This window comes from Ictalurus furcatus, chromosome 15, assembly GCF_023375685.1.
Source record: "Ictalurus furcatus strain D&B chromosome 15, Billie_1.0, whole genome shotgun sequence".
Taxonomy (NCBI): Eukaryota; Metazoa; Chordata; class Actinopteri; order Siluriformes; family Ictaluridae; genus Ictalurus; species Ictalurus furcatus.
In genome coordinates, this window is record NC_071269.1 from 3,429,365 (window position 1) to 3,446,888 (window position 17,524).

General features: G+C 38.6%; 1 protein-coding gene across 3 annotated transcripts in view; it reads right to left on the reverse strand.

Moving 5' to 3' along the window:
* Nucleotides 1-9,231: 9,231 nt before the first annotated feature.
* The window catches only part of LOC128619827 (complement component receptor 1-like protein), a 41,705-nt gene continuing 33,412 nt past the window's right edge, over nt 9,232-17,524 (reverse strand). The window contains exons 18-19 of one of the 3 annotated variants that reach the window (XR_008388013.1): nt 16,878-16,951; nt 14,979-16,473 (exon numbers count right to left, since the gene is read on the reverse strand). The gene's annotated coding sequence lies outside the window, so the exon portion shown is untranslated. Of the gene's footprint in view, nt 9,276-14,978; nt 16,474-16,877; nt 16,952-17,524 lie in introns of those variants that run through there. The other 2 variants (XR_008388011.1, XR_008388012.1) reach the window with 2 other exon arrangements.

Sequence of the window (17,524 nt, forward strand, 5' to 3'; positions counted from 1 at the left end):
AGAAGAAAAAGGTAGAGGAGGAGGAGGATTAGGAATTTTGTGTATAATTACTTAGCTAATATCCTCCTGAGAACCAACGTAAAAGAAAATGTCTCCCATCAGAGTAAAAAAACATTGAGTGTTTCTGAATAAAAACATTACATTGGGAGGAACACTTAGAACACTTTTTGATCAAGTTCTATTCTAAGTGTGTATTGAGTTAGATGAATTCTGTGTCTTGCTGAACAATAATTCTTTTTCTGTATCAGCCTGTACTTTCCTACACAGAAGTAAATAACCTTGAGGCTGGAGGACAATTAAGGAGTTAGGATAGGGCCTCAGGAAGGGAGGTAGATAGCAGCTAGGACAGCAGAAACAGACAATCAGAGAGAAACAATGACTGAGTGAACGCTTTTTTTTATTTTTAAAGAAACCTTGTCCTCATAAAACCTTTTCAAGAAGAATGTTTTACTCCCCTTAGAGAGAGACCAAACTAAATTCATTCATTTCTTCATCAAAATCATCAACTTGCATACTTGATCCCTTAACTACATGTTTCTTCAAACAGATTATTCCAGGAGCAATCAAACCCCTTCTAAAAATAATCAATTCTTCCCTTAGCCCTGGCTATGTACCTAAATCACTTATAGCAGTTATCAACCCCCTGATTAAAAAACCTGACCTCGACCCCTGTCATTTGTCCAGCTATAGGCCAATATCAAATCTCCCCTTTATCTCATGATCTTAGAAAAGTTTGTAGCACAGCAGGTATGCTCGTAGCTACATAGGAACAACATTCATGAAATATATCAGTCAGGATTTAGGCCTCATCATAGCACAGACACAGCACTGGTTAAAGTAGTAAATGACCTATTACTGGCCTCTGTGGGGTTGTGTTTTCTTACGTGTGTTACTTGACCTTACCGCTGCTTTTGATACCTTTTGATACCTCCTGCTTTTGATACTATTCTCCTTGGTAGACAAGAAAATGTTGCTGGCATTAAAAAAAATCAGTCCTCTCCTGGCTCAGGTCTTATTTGACCGATCGTTATCAGTTCGTAGATGTTAATGGAGAGTTCTCCACGCATACTGAGGTAAAGTTCGGTGTTCCACAGGGTTCTGTTTTAGGCCCACTGCTTTTTACTTTATATATGCTACCTCTAGGTCAAATTATACATAAATATGGTACTAGCTTCCACTGTTATGCTGATGATACACAGCTATATGTTTCAGCAAAGCCAGACGACACACAGCAGCTTAATAAAGTTGAGGAAGGTGTAAAAGACATTAGACGTTGTATGCTTATTAACTTCCTTCTACTAAATATTGACAAGACAGAAATACTTTTACTAGGACCACATACAGCAAGAAGTAAGCTTTTTGATTACATAGCAACTCTGGATGGTCTTTCTGTTTCGTCATATGCAGCAGTAAAAGACCTTGGGTGATTATTCACTCCAGTATTTCATTTGACGCTCATCTAGATAATATTACTAGGATAGCCTTCTTTCATCTCAGAAATACTGCTAAGATAAGAAATATAATGTCACTACATGATGCAGAAATATTAGTTCATGCTTTCGTTACCTCTAGGTTGGATTATTGTAATGCCTTACTGTCTGAATGTTCCAGTAGGAGCATAAACAAGCTCCAGTTAGTCCAGAATACAGCTGTAAGAGTCCTTACTAGAACCAGAAGATATGACCACATCACCCCGATCTTATCCACACTACAGTGGCTCCCAGTAAAATTTCGCATTGATTACAAAATACTACTACAGAATAGGGATGTCATGATACCAAAAATCTAGTAGTCGGTACTGATACCAACAAAAGTATACGATACTCGATAAGTCGATACCACGGTGTGGTATAAAAATAAAATAAAATAAATTAAATTAAAAACTCTCCTGGAGGACAACCTCCTTTGGCTGATACTGGCAAAAAGAGAGAGAGAGAGAGAGAGAGAGAGAGAGCGGTATTTTAGTTATCAAACACTGTCTGACAATGAGTGGAGGTGCACTCCTAAACGCACGCGTGCGCATAAAGTATGCGTGTGCATACATGCACACGCACACACCTTATACTCTGAATGAAAGCATTAGTTTAAATTCATTGATATGGGTGCAGGACAGAAAGATTTATTAAAACCATGAACATTTGAATAATTATTAGTGACATTAGGCTACATTTAGCGGACAGGACACGGGCTGAATGGCGATGCATGGTGGCCCATTCGGAGGTAGTTTATAACATTGCAATGCGTTAGTGTTGTTAACAAATAACTGGCTATCGCTAAGATTACATGGAGCATAACGTTAACTGGTTTCACGGCCACAATGCCAGCTGCCTCAAACAAACATAATATAGGACCGTCTTTCAGGTGCTTCGCCAAATTCCAGGTGTTTCCTCGCTTTGTTTGAAATGAACAATAGAATCGGTTGCACACCAGAAACTGATGCTAGTGTAGGGGAACCTATAAAGTCTATTCAGTAAAGACTTTTATTTTGATATTGCGTTGACGTGAGCACCGCCATTTTGTACGAGGAGTGGCATGGTGAGGAGAGAGAATTAGAGCAGCGGCGAGAGTTGAGCTGAAGAGTTAACTTTGGGTATTTTACAATGGTAAAAAGTTAAGTTTAGACCCGTGATGTATTCCAGAGCCACATTATGTTGTTTCTAAAAATCTGTTTGTCTTTAACGAGTCTGTTATAGAAGGCGATGAAACGGGTTTTCTTTCGTGTTTTTGTGTGTGGAGCGGGGAAATAGGCCTGTTAGCGCTTAGCGAGTTATTTGCGAGTCGAATACTCCCGTGTTTTCTTTATGTTTCACGTACAGTTTTGTTTTGCTTGTTCAAACGAACTCAAAACATAAGGGATTCCATTGATTATCATGTGAGAAGAGTTGGCTGACTTATCGGATAGGGTCATTGAGTGAAGAGACATTACCCTGCCATCCGCTGGACATCATTCAGCACCTCATCCAAGATATAAGAGTGGTGATGTACATTATGCTTCTCATTTTCAACTAAACATTATTCATGGAACCATGACCAGCGACTTTTTCTAAAAAGGATTCATATACTCTTCCTATGTGTTCATGAACATTCTGACACGTGATTGGACTGAATAGCATCCTGTTGGATTTGGAAGTGACCTTTTGTTTCTATTTTGAGCTGAACTGACTCTCATGAATTACTTCAGCATGGTCAAAGAGGAATCCTGACCAATTGTTGTTTTGTTTGTTTACAGTTAAATTTAAATAGTCAAAGTTTATTTGAATTATTTTTGTTTCTTCAATTTTACTTTGTTACAAATTCACCCATAGTGAATAAACACATTTGTTAGTTAAACGGAAAACTGTCAGTGCTAATTCTGTCACTTACCAAGGAGTGGGGACGTCTCTCTATCCTTTTCGATCCGGGGAGGGTGGGTGCTTGTAGTTAACTATACTTATCCTGTTATCTATACACACACTTCAGGAGGCTGCTGTACTACAGAACAAATCCTGAAGCCCACCTCATCTCATCTTGAGCATCACTACGTTGCAACACAATAGGTCCCAACATACAACCGCTAGTTGTACAGAGACTAAAAGCATTGGGCGGGGGGACTAGGATCCTGTTGCTCACTCAGTCTTCCTTAGTTAAGTGTTGAATAATTCCCCCACAAGGCGGTTGTACATTCCTTCCGCCACATATTGGCGTCACGAACAGGATCAACCAAGTACTATTCTGATTAAGTGCACATTCCTTATTTTGGAGCTGGAGCTATGGCTGAACTGGAAGAGTTAAAAAGGCAGTTTGCTGAGATGCAAAGGAGGTTTGGTGAACAGGCAGGTATGTTGGAACAGGCCAGGGCCGAACAGAGAGAAGCGCTTTCACTTGCTAAGGCTGTTATTGATCAGCAGGCTGCTGTTCAGAGAGCGTCTTCTGCCGTTTACATCCCAAGAGACCGTAATCTCCCAGAGTTCAGCGGATGTCCTTCCAAGTCTGGTGAATCGAGTATAGGAGAGTGGATAAACTTGATGAAGTCTGCCTTCAAAATGATGAAAGTCCCTGAAGAGGATAAAATAGAGTTTGTTAAGCAGTACTTAAAAGATGAAGCCAAAATGACAGTCAAGTTTATGCTCCAGGGAAAAGAGAGGTCAGTGGATGAGATTTTCGATGTTTTAGACCAGACTTACGGGGATAAACTTCCCATTGGTAACAGGCTGAAAGAATTTTATGATCGCAAGTAAATGCCGGGAGAAACAATCCGCTCTTATACATACGACTTGCAAGAGAAACTGAACATCATCCAAAACCGGGAACCATCCAGAGTCCCTGATGCTGATGGTGTACTGAAAGAACAGTTTGTGTTGGGCCTCAGAGATGATTCACTGCGACGTGAAATGAAGAGGAGAGTCAAAACTGAGAAGGATCTGACGTTCATCCAGCTTATGCAGGAAGCTATTACTTGGTCAGAGGAAGAGGAAGTGCAAGCTTCAAGTAATGCTAGAAGCAGTACTCATTCAAGGGGTACTATTCATGCTACTACAGTTACAGAGCGCTCTTCAGCCCCTCTCACCATGGGGATGCTTCAGGAAGCAATTCAACAGATAGCTGCCCGACAGGAAGAGCTCATTCAGATTGTGAATAACAAAGAGAAAGTAAAGGATGGCAAGACAAAAAATGCACCTTTAAAAGATGGTGAAGGAAGATATATCTGCTATACGTGTGGTAAGCCTGGACGCACTAGTCGACGCTGTTCTCAGAGCAGAGAACAGTGACCTCAAAGATCTATTCATGGCTGCTGAAGGTATGAGGAAGATGGACAGGTATAGCCATGGTGTCATGGAGGCAAAAGTCCAGCGAGTACTGGCAAACATTAAGACACAGACTGAAGCATTAAACAATGGAGACAAGATTGGCTTCGTGAAAGTAGCTGGGAAGAAAGCAATAACTATTCCCGCATTTAGTGAGTGTGTTTTGGAAGGTCGCTATAGAATTCCACCAAAAGTGAGCTGCCAAGTGTTGGTGGAGGCCTCACCAGAAGTCAGCTTGCCCAAGAGTGTTCTGATTGCTAATGTGGTTGCCAAGACAGCTGACGGTAAAGTCCCGGTCAGAGTGCTGAATTCTAGCGAAAGGGCTGTAAAGCTTATGCCTCGGTGTAGGATAGCAACTCTGTGTAAGCCACAGGAGGTTGTCCCAAAAGTGCTTGTTGAGTTTGAGGAGAAGGAGGGTGCTCTGCACGTCAAAGCTGTGCAGCAACATCAGGTAGAAGTGGAGGAAAGCACCACAGAGCCGTTGCCTGTTGCAGTGCAAACAAACCTTGAAGAATTCACAGAAACCGTGTTTCTATTTTGAGCTGAACTGACTCTCGTGAATTACTTCAGCGTGGTCAAAGAGGAATCCTGACCAATTGTTGTTTTGTTTGTTTACAGTTAAATTTAAATAGTCAAAGTTTATTTGAATTATTTTTGTTTCTTCAATTTTACTTTGTTACAAATTCACCCATAGTGAATAAACAGTTTTCCGTTAGTTAAACGGAAAACTGTCAATGCTAATTCTGTCACTTACCAAGGAGTGGGGACGTCTTCCAATTAGTGTTCAGGACTCAGACACAGTCTCAGTGTTTAAGTCCAAGCTGAAAACATATTTGTTTACTCGAGCTTACCGTGAAGACTTTTTTTTTTTACACAAACTTCACTGTCTTATCCATTATGGGAGAATAAGCATAGGTAACAATCTCTCCCTCTCCCTCTCTGTCAAGCTACACTTGATACTCCTGAGATGCCAGTAATCCTGACTCTTTCTGCTCTCCGGACCTGCCTGATCCATCCTGATGCCCTACATCCGGTGGGAGTTCCCATCAACTGGAGGCTACATTCTGCTACTGAAGACAGCCCCAAGCGGTGCAGCCTGGAGATTGCTGAGTTTAGCGCCACTTGAAGTACCACGGGAATGGTTTTGGACCTCAATTTCACATGGACAATTGCGCTGCAGTGCTGGGACTATGGTTGTTGCGATGGCCTTTGGACTGCAATTCCCACATACAGTTTTGCACTCAAGTCTACAGTGAACAGTGGATCAGTTCAACAAAACAGACTTCATATAAAAACTACAATGAACTTTCCTTTACTCTCACACCATCCGGTGTTACCCAGATGAGGACGGGTTCCCTTATGAGGAAGAAACTTTGAGAGGAACCAAACTCAGATCATCTTAGGGAGTTTTTCCTCGCCACTGGCTTGCTCATTAGAGATAAAATCAAACATTTAAAATCTGTATCCTGTGCTTATATGTTTCTGTAAAGCTTCTTTGAGACAATGTCCATTATAAAAAGCGCTATGCAAATAAATAAATTGAATTACAGCGCTTGGGATGTGAAGAATTTAAAATAAGAATCTATAATGGATGGTGCTTTGTTTTTTAAGTGGAATCTGCTGACTTCAAAAATATGTCTTAAATTTTATTTTCATTACAACGTACCTAATAAATAGTGTGGGTACCTGCCCCATAATTTGATCAAAGAAATTTTACTCAACAAATCCAACAAAGGCGTTTGCATCAGAGGATCCCATTTTAGTGTCCATTCTAACACATCTTACTTGGGAGTAAAGCCTGGAAATGAACTCGCAGCAGTTAGGTGTTAGTACAAGCTTTGATAATCTTGAGAGAATTTCAGTAGGTGGGTCCCTGTCCAGTCACACATCTAGAAATTGTTCTAAGGCCATCAATCCATCCCTAGTAGGAAAGACTGTGTTAGGCTTTTGATGTCCATAGAAAAAAAATGAAATGATTGTTTTCCAGGGATTGTACTTTGAAGTGTTCAGGGATTTGTAGAAAAAGTGAACAAACGTTGACAAAGATCTGCAAAGACTGAACAATGGGCTGGGAAAACCAGGATATGATTTGTTGGAATTATATTTGGAAAAGTCAACATGGGTGTCAGGAATTCTGGATGATGTTTGTTCATCCTTATTAAAATGGGCATGAACCTTTAAAGGTGCATTAGGCAAGTTTTTTTCCAAGCTGGTTAGATGGGTTCAACATTTGAATGTTTTTTTTTTTCCTTGAGCTTATTCCCACCGATATTCATTAAGCTCTGCCCCCAAGATCTTATGGGGACCCACAGAGTGTCTATAAAATGACGGACAGGAGGTGCATCCAAACAGAAACAAGTCTTCCAAACTGGAACTCAGTTTTCCAAAGGTTTTCTCAGCAACTTTATTCACTATCACTAAGGCCATGGCTTAATCCAGTTTTTTTAATACATGTTCTACATATCTTTTAGGTTATTTGTACAAGTAAGGAATAAAAATCGGGGAAAAAATTGACTATTGCACCTTTAAACAATGGAAAAAATATTTGGTGTTGGCCATCGTAGCTATTTTTAACATTAAAAAGTACTTCACACACCTATGCAAAAACATTTTTTCCCAAATAATGTTCGTATCCTCATCCATGACAACTCTCTCAAAATGATCCTGCACCAACTGAAATGTCTTTCTTGATAATAAATTCACCAGACCTTCACTTTGTGGACTGGACATGTCAACTGTAATAAATCATAATCCTAAAACTTGTTTCTTGATGTATTTTTTTTTTTAATGAATGTATTTAGTGAATGAAACAGTCAGTCCCTCCAGGATTTTCCACAGATTTGGGCCATGTCAGGTCATGTGACATCGTCACAACATGCATGCAGCCAAAACCCTCTTTGATTCACAAGCAGTACAGCTAATAGGTCTTGTTTACCAACAAACATCACTGCAAAAGACCGTGCAAAACAATTTCGTGCAATTGCAATTTCACCAATTCTCCATAATCTGCATAGCAAATTTTGGAAAAAACGCTGACAGTGGTAGACCAATCACAACAGACTGGGACATCTGACCAATCAGAGCACAGTATGCGCTCTGAAAGGCAGAGTTTAGAATGAATTCTTTAGAACGGATCGTTGTAACGATGTGGAGGTGCACCCCTAAATGCGCGTGCGCGCACACACACAGACAGAATGAATCCTTTAGAACGGATCATTACAATGAGTGGAGGTGCACTCCTAAATGCGTGCACGCTCAGACACACACCTTATACTCTGAATGCAAGCATTAGTTTAAATTCACTGATATGGTGGCAGGCCAAAAAGATTTATTAAAAGCATGAACATTTTAATAATTATTGGTGACGGTAGGCTACGTGTTGCTGACAGGACACAGGCTGAATGGAGATGCATGGTGGCCCATTAGCAGGTAGTTTATAACATTGCAATGTGTTAGTGTCGTTAACAAATAACTGGCTATCGCTAACATTACAGGGAGCATAACGTTAGCTGGTTTCACGGCTACAATGCAGCTGCCGCAAACAAACATAATATAGGACCGTCTTTCAGGTGCTTCGCCAAATTCCAGGTGTTTCCTCGCTTTGTTTGAAATGAACGATAGCATCAGTTGCACACCGGAAACCAATGCTAGCTTTCCTCTCTTTTCCTCTCAATGAGTCGGGGCGGAGCTAAACTTGTTAAGCTAAGCTAATCTTCTGTAGTTTTTCCTGTGTGCTTGTAGGTGTTGTTGTTCTTCTTCACCACTTGTGGACCGGCTAAAACACTTGCGCGTATTTGCTGCCCACATCAGGTCTGGTAGAATTGCAGCCTCGGTACCTCCATTAGACTTGGTTCAAACGCTAGTGCAGAAAAACAAGTACCGTCACGTTTTAAGAATGTTGGTACCGACTTGATACCGAAGTATCGGTTCTCGTGAAATCCCTACTGTATACACTCAAGAAAGAAAAACCTTGCTACCAGTAACTCTGCCAAAACCCAAAGTGTATTTTGTATATATATATATATATATATATATATATATATATATATATATATATATATATACATACATACATATATATATAACTTTTGTAGTAGTGCAGTATAGTTTGTATACATCACATAGTCTGCTTATTTATCCACAGTCTGTTTATTCACTATTATTGTGCAGATACATGTGTGCAGAACCAAATATGGATAAACAATTTTTACCCTTCATGACACTTTGCTGTGATGGTTGCACCAAACAAAATTCCGTCTGTAGACTGATATATATACTTTTCATTGGAAATATTGCCAGGATTTCCACAGGATTTTTCTGGAAAAAAGAAAAATTAGGGGGAAATACAGTCTGTTATGAACCAAATATGGATAAACAATTTTTACCCTTCATGACACTTTGCTGTGATGGTTGCACCAAACAAAATTAGGTCTGTAAATTGATATATATACTTTCCATTGGGAATATTGCCAGGATTTCCACAGGATTTTTCTGGAAAAAAGAAAAATTAGGGGGAAATACAGTCTGTTATTCCACTTATACCACAGTGATTTATCAGCAATTATTTATAAGCCTTTAGAATTTTCTATATTTCTGCATAAATATGATCTAAAACTTCATCAGATTTTCACACAAGTCATAAAGTAGATAAAGAGAACCCAATTAAACAAATGAGATAAAAATATTATACTTGGTCATTTATTTATTGAAGAAACCACTGTAGCTCCTGTTCTCACCTATGTTATAGCTATGATAGACAGTCATTCCCTCACCATTCTCTCTCTCTCTCTCTCTCTCTCACACACACACACACACACACACAAACACACAAACAAAGCACAACCTGTCATTTTACTGTGAAAACTGAAAATGTAACCAAGACTGAGCGTGCTTACAAAAGAGATTCCTTACAAAAATGTTAAATAAACTTCTCCAAAAAAAAAACACTTTACTTTGTTAAACATGTTTAAATCATGTATTATATAAAGCATCCACGTCCCGGTGTATGAGCTGTTACTTTAGAAACAATAATGTACTAGATCCTATCCTATTAATATAAAGCTATTGTTCATTTTACAGCCAGAAATACCTGTGCTGTTTTACAAATGTAGGTACCTCCAAAAAATGCATCTGAATAAATGGCGTGCTCGTTACGTATTTGGGTAAATTCAATGGAAAACTACATTTCCCATAATCCTTTGTTTTAGGGCGAGTTGAAAATTGTTTTCAGTGGAGTAGTCTAAGCCAATAGGTTTCCTGTTCAATTACACTCTTAGCCAATCAGAGATCACCTTTGTTGGGGAGTGGCGAAAAGAGTGGGAGGAGAGGTGAAGCGGCTTGGAGGGAATGACACGCGGGAGCAGAGCGGGAAAAGAAAATGGAGTTTTAACGCCGAGGTGACGATGTTTGTAGTACTGTTACAGTAGTGGCGCAAATATCATTTTGTTCAGCTAAGAGTCGTGTGCAACTAGCAGTTTGGTAACTTTGTGAACCGTACGTTTAAGTGAAGTGCAGCTAGGTTATCGTGAAACTGAAGGGACAAGGACGTGCTAAGTAGCACGGTGCCGGTGCTAAGGAGCACGGTGCTAAGGAGCACGGTGCTAAGGAGCACGGTGCTAAGGAGCACGGTGCTAAGGAGCACGGTGCTAAGGAGCACGGTGCTAAGGAGCACGGTGCTAAGGAGCACGGTGCTAAGGAGCACGGTGCTAAGGAGCACGGTGCTAAGGAGCACGGTGCTAAGGAGCACGGTGCTAAGGAGCACGGTGCTAAGGAGGGACTCTACCGTCAAACCTGCATCGCTGACTCGACTATGGCCTGCTGGAACCTCGTTTGCAGCGGATTCATTCTCTCACTCAGCTCGTTTCCAAGTCAGCTAATTCTTCTCTTCGAGAGGCGTGAGTAATGGAGAGTTTTTAGTAGCCGTTCATTAAAGGAACCCAGGAGGTTTTTTTGGTATGTGCACCAACTCACGGGCCCCAACAGAAAACCCAAGCGCTTGGTAAAGGTTTTGAACATTTAACAAAAAAGGGTTTAAGTTGTTAAATATAAACTATATGGCTCGTGGTGTTTAATGTTTCTTAGGCTAAAACCATCTGAGGCATTGGTTATCTCTGGTATGTCATTTTGTGAGGAGGAAATGAGTATTTGAGTTTACTGATCTAAATTTGTCTAGTGTACATTCATACAGTTAAAGAATATAGGGAAAATTAATTAATTTTTTTTGTTATACATATTATTTGGCTGCATTGAACTTGTCTTTTTCATTTTATAAGGTTTGTATATATTTGACATAGTTATATTTGATATTTGTTTCTGGGGAATACCCATATAGCTCATAGTGTGTGAGTGAGGTAATTATTCAGTGGAGGCACTGCGCTGTTATTTTCTTGATTAAATCATTTATATGGAGTTCACCAGAGCTTCACAGGTCCTCTTCCACTCCTCCATGACGACATCACAGAGCTGGTGGATGTTCGAGACCTTGACACTTTGGGCCTTTTTGGGAAGAAGACTCCAGTGGCAACCTGTGAAGCTCTGGTGAACTCCATGCCCAAGAGGGTTAAGGCAGTGCTGGAAAATAATGGTGGCCACACAAAATATTGACACTTTGGGCCCAATTTGGACATTTTCTCTTAGGGGTATACTCATTTTTGTTGCCAGCGGTTTAGACATTAATGGCTGTGTGTTGAGTTGTTTTGAGGGGACAGCAAATTTACACTGTTACACAAGCTGTACACTCACTACTTTACATTGTAGCAAAGTGTCATTTCTTCATTGTTGTCACATGAAAAGATATCATCAAATATTTACAAAAATGTGAGGGGTGTACTTACTTTTCTGAGATACCGTATACGCAAGAAAGAGGAACCTTGCTACCAGTAACTCTGCCAAAACCCAAAGTATATTATACAAAAAGTTAAAGAAAATACAGGGAACAGCAAATTATACACAGTGTACAAAACTGTGTGAGTGCGTTTGAATTGTCGGTAAAGGTCCAGGGTAACGTGGGTGAGCGTATGTGTCGGAACGGCCTCACCGGTAACACGCCTCAGTCCGGGAGCTCGTGAGAAGCACTGATGTTCTGTGACTCAGTCCCTAAGGAAATTAATGCACAACTTCCGATAATTCCTGAATGCGACGAAAATGATCACAGGCAAGGTCAGGCAAGGCAACATGAAAAAGTGATCGCTTGTACAATCCAAGAGAACACCGAGCTTTGCTGTTTCTCCCCTTCTTGCCGGTAAGCTGGCTTCCTTTATAGGACGTAAAGTTAATCCGGTGACTCGATGGCATTGTGGGACTTCCCTTGATGGTTGGCCACCATACATTTTATTTGTAGATAAATGCTAAGGTTATTCAATACCGTAAAGCAACTTGTCTCATCCCAATCTTGATCAAATTAGGTTGATGGAGAGACTCTGGGATGTGTATGGGTCTCAGTCAGTCAGTACATGCTTTTGGGTGAAGATTCCTCTGGTCTATAAATGGTAGAGAACTACAGAATCGTTTTCGGGTTTGGAATCATTTTGAATCGTTCTGGAACAGAAAGGCAAATTAAGTTGATAAAAACTACACCAATGTGATCATGCTGATAAGCATTGTTTATTTAGATATACAGTGCCCTTCACTAATATTGGCACCCTTGGTAAATATGAGCAAAGAAAGCTGTAAAAAATTGCCTTTATTGTTGAACCATTTGATCTTTTGTTCAAAGAATTCACAAAAATAGTCTACTCTCATGGTTATCAGACAACTGCAAACAAAACAAAGGTTTATCCAAAAAAAAACAAACACACTTTGTTAAATATAGGTGTGCAATAATTATTGGCACCCTTTTAGTCAATACTTTGTGCTACCTCCCTTTGCCAAGATAACAGCTCGGAGTTTTACAAGGCAAGGGATAGAAGACCATACAGAATTTCTCCAGATCCTTAAAATGTAGAGCTCCGTGCTGGTGGACTCTCCTCTTCAGTTCACCTGTGGGGTTTTCTATCGGTTGCAACTCAGGGGACTGGGATGGCCATGGCAGGACCTTGATTTTGTGGTCAGTAAACCATTTTTGTGTTGGTTTTGATGTATGTTTTGGATCATTCCTGCTGGAAGATCCAACCACGGACCATTTTAAGCTTTCTGGCAGAGACAGTCAGGTTTTCATTTAATATCTGTTGATATTTGATAGAGTCCATGATGCCATGTGTTCTAACAAAATGTCCAGGTCCTCTGGCAGAAAAACATCCCCAAAACATTAAAGGGCCTCCACTATATTTAACCATGAGCATGAGGTACTTTTCCATATGGCTACCTCTCTGTGTGCACCAAAACCACCTCTGGTGTTTATTACCAAAAAGCTCTATTCTGGTTTCATCTGACCATAGAACCCGATCCCATTTGAAGTTCCAGTAGTGTCTGGAAGACTGAAGACGCTCGAGTTTGTTTTTGGTTGAGAGTAGAGTCTTTTTTCTTGAAACCCTTCCAAACAACTTGTGGTGATGTAGGTGACTTCGGATTGTAGTTTTGGAGACTTTCTGAACCCAAGACGCAACTACAGTGAGGGAAAGAAGTATTTGATCTCCTGCTGATTTTGTACGTTTGCCCACTGACAAAGAAATGATCAGTCTATAATTTTAATGGTAGGTTTCTTTGAACAATGAGGGACAGAATAACAACAAGAAAATCCAGAAAAACGCATGCCAAAAATGTTATAAATTGATTTGCATTTTAATGAGGGAAATATGTATTTGACCCCCTCTCAATCAGAAAGATTTCTGGCTCCCAGGTGTCTTTTATACAGGTAACGAGCTGAGATTAGGAGCACACTCTTAAAGGGAGTGCTCCTAATCTCAGCTTGTTACCTGTATAAAAGACACCTGTCCACAGAAGCAAGCAATCAATCAGATATAAGAATAAGTTTTTATTTTTAATGCAGGACTGTAGTTTAATTGGGTGCTTTTTGTGCATAAAAAAAAAGCATAAATACTATAAAATAAATTTATATATATATATATATATAACATTTATTTTATAGTATTTATGCATTATTTTTATGGATGCACAAAAAGCACCCAATTAAACTACCGTCCTACATTAATCATATATATTCGTGTGTGTGTGTGTATTGAGTTCTTTTCTGTTTTGGACAAACAGTTGTGTAAAACAGGAGTTGGGGGAAATCGTCCAACTAATCGATTATCTTCATACACCTATGCAAAAACATTTTTTTTTCCAAATAACATTCGTATCCTCATCCATGACAACTCTCTCAAAACTAGCCTGCACCAACTGAAATGTCTTTCTTGAAAATAAATTCACCAGACCTTCACTTTGTGGACTGGACATGTCAACTGTAATAAATCATAATCCTAAAACTTGTTTCTTGATGTAATTTTACATTTAACAACCATCAGACATTTAATAGTCCCCACAGCATGGGGAGAACATGCAAACCCCGCACACACAGGGCCACGGTGGGAATCAAGCCCCTGACCCTGGAGGTGTGAGGCGAACGTGCTGACCACCGTGCGCCCAAATCAAACAGTCAAAATATAAAATAGTTCACAGTTCAAGTATTCAGTGTTGCCACTGTTGTGAGTGTTAAACCTACACAAACACCTGGAATAAAACTCCACACTAATATATTTATAATGCAATATACTATCAATTCCTTTGTCAGTGTGATTTATTCATTTGACTATTTTACAGCCGTTTACATGAGCAATATTATCGTAGGGATAAAGCAAATAACGGCTTATACCCTTTTCCTCCATCAGCCTTTTCAGCCTCTTGGCACTTTTACACATCTCTGAGTGTCTGATAAATTATTGTACATTTACTCTATTATTTACAGATCTTTTTGTAATATACAATATTTTATTTCTTACTGTTTCTGACACTATTATTATTGTGCATTTTTATACCAGAGCACTGTTGAATTCTCCATTCTGATTGGTCAGAAGGTGGTGTTTGTTCTTGTATAAACAGCAGCTCTGACAGTAGTTCTAGCTGCAATGAGCTTCTTCTAATGTTATTTCTTCTACAGCAACACCTCATTCACGTTACAAAACAGATTAAATCATGCTGGTATTTAACAATGACAAATGTATCATTGATCTGGTGAAGCTTTCTGTAAGGAGATTTAATATTTAATAATAATAAAAAGATTTAATACTTAAAATCCTTAATGTTAAGGTTAAGACAAAGAAAAGTCTTCAGGACAGAGAACTTTGCGCTTTCAGGTTTCTCTTTAACATGACAAGTAGCATCTTATTAACTTGAAAAGAAAGAAACAAAGGAAGGCTGGAACAACTGTTTATAGCCATAATAAACATAAGTGCTACCAGGAATGAACTTGGCGCACGGACATTCGAGAACTAGAAACAGTTAAAAAACATACAGTGCAGTTCATTAATAAATGAAACACGGCTATCTGCTGTGGTATAAGAGGAATGAAGCACTTAGGGCCACATCACACCCTGTTGTTGATTATTTTCCAACAGCAGTACGCCAGGTTGGGTCTTATTCCTTACTTATGACTTGCTTATTTTACCATTTTATTTCGGACTAGCATATGCTTCAGTGTTTGTGGGTTTTTTTTTAAATTCACCTTGTACTTTGAGCTGCAATCTAAATGTATGAAAGGTTCTATATAACTAACATTTATTATTATTATCATCATCATCATTATTATTACATCATTGTCAGGGATTATTTTATCATGACAATTGTTAAACAGGGTTCCTAATGAACTCCCAATCAGCCAATCATCTGGTCATCAGTCATTCAAAACATTGATTAATCTTACTTAAGTGGCACTGTGGAGGAGGTGGATTCCATCCATTTTTGCCACAGGTCAGGAAATTACGCCCTTCTATCTTGTATCCAGTGTTACATTGGACCTGGACCGATGAGTTATATACAAAAAAAGTTGACATAGCCAAACATAGCCATTGTTTATTTCAGGTATATCACAGGTCTCTGGAAAAAGAGAAGAGTGAACAGAAACATAGAATGCTGTTTATTCCAAACCATATCAACTGTACACCTAATATCAATGTGCTAATAGAAAATGGGTTCATTATATTATATTACATTATATTATAGTGTGTGTGTGTGTTCCAGTTCAAGCACACCTGGTGCAAGTAATGAAGCCCTTGGCTAGTTGCATCAGGTGTGCTCGAGACAACACCTGTTTTGTATATTTGTGCTGTTTTGAATTCTATTCAGGGAGTTGAATCATTTTGAGACTGGAGAAGTCATTATGAGTTTCAATAGGTACAATATAATTAAAGGTAAAAAAAAAAAAAAAGGTACAATATAATTAACATTTATTCTTATTATTCTTATTATCAGGGATTATTTCATCATGACCATAGTTAAACAGGGTTCCTTCTGAATCCCCAATCAGCCAATCATCTGGTTGAGGAGGCATACATCAACATGAAAATGTAAAAACAGGATTTTTATTTTTATTTTTAATGAAATATTGTTTTAAACACTGAATTGAGTGGAACTCACGCTGACACAGAGGAGGAAAAGGATGAAAATTTCCATCACCAGAGCATTGTAACAGTGAAGGTCCAATAAGTTTAAGTCCGCTCTCACAAAAGTATCTGACAATCTGTCCATAATTGTGTGTCTATCTCTGGTCCAAAGGCTCCATTTCTGATACCCTGAGGCTTTGGACACTTAATCACTAAAAAAAAGGGGGAAAAAAATCACAATAAATATTCATGTTGAAGGGGAAATATAATTGTTTAAATTCTGTGGTAAAATCTACAGTGATAAGAGAAAGGAAACTGCCAGAAACCATCATATTGTGCAGTGATAATATTACTATTATTATTATTATTATTATTATTATTATTATAGAAAAATGAAATTCCACAAACAGTACATAAAACAGTTTAATAAAAACAATTGTCTTAGTATGCCTTTCCTGAAAGAAGTCTGTACACGTGAAGGTGAAATAGTCTGAGGTCAATGAATGAATGAATGATAATGAGTCTTTACCTAACTGATTAAATGCTAAATAAAATCATAATGTAGCACAAAACTATTTTTAAAAATGAAAAATGTAAAAGCGAAAAATGACATTACCTTCACATACAGGAGCTCTCCCATCCCAACCATCATCTCTGCAGTTTCTCACTGGTTCTCCAACAAGCAGATAACTGCAAATAGATTTTAATTTAGCAATAAACAAGTTAAAAAAAAAAAAACAACATATATACACACAAACACACACACACATTTTATATATATATATATATATATATATATATATATATATTTATATATATATATATATATATATATATATATATATATATATATAATTATATACACACATACATACATACATACATACATACACACACGTATATATTCAGCTTTAATGGCCTCTCAATGATGACCGGCAGACTGTGAAGAAGCTGCATTAGGTATATTAACATACAGTCTTATCTTTGTATGATCTGCGACACTTTTGATTTTACACCACCAGGTAAAAGTTGGATAAAGACATTAAGACATTATCACAATGAATTAACACAAATATGGAATTATGCGGTGATCAACACTCTTGGCATTTTCTCAACCAGCTTCATGAGAAGCTTCACCCAGGAGGCTTTTATTAAAATTCTTCTTAACTGCTTCTCCTATGTTCTAAATGAAGTCTGTTCGTTTAGGGAAACAATCGTATTTTAAAAGTATCCAAACTTTTGTAGTAGTGCAGTATAGTTTGT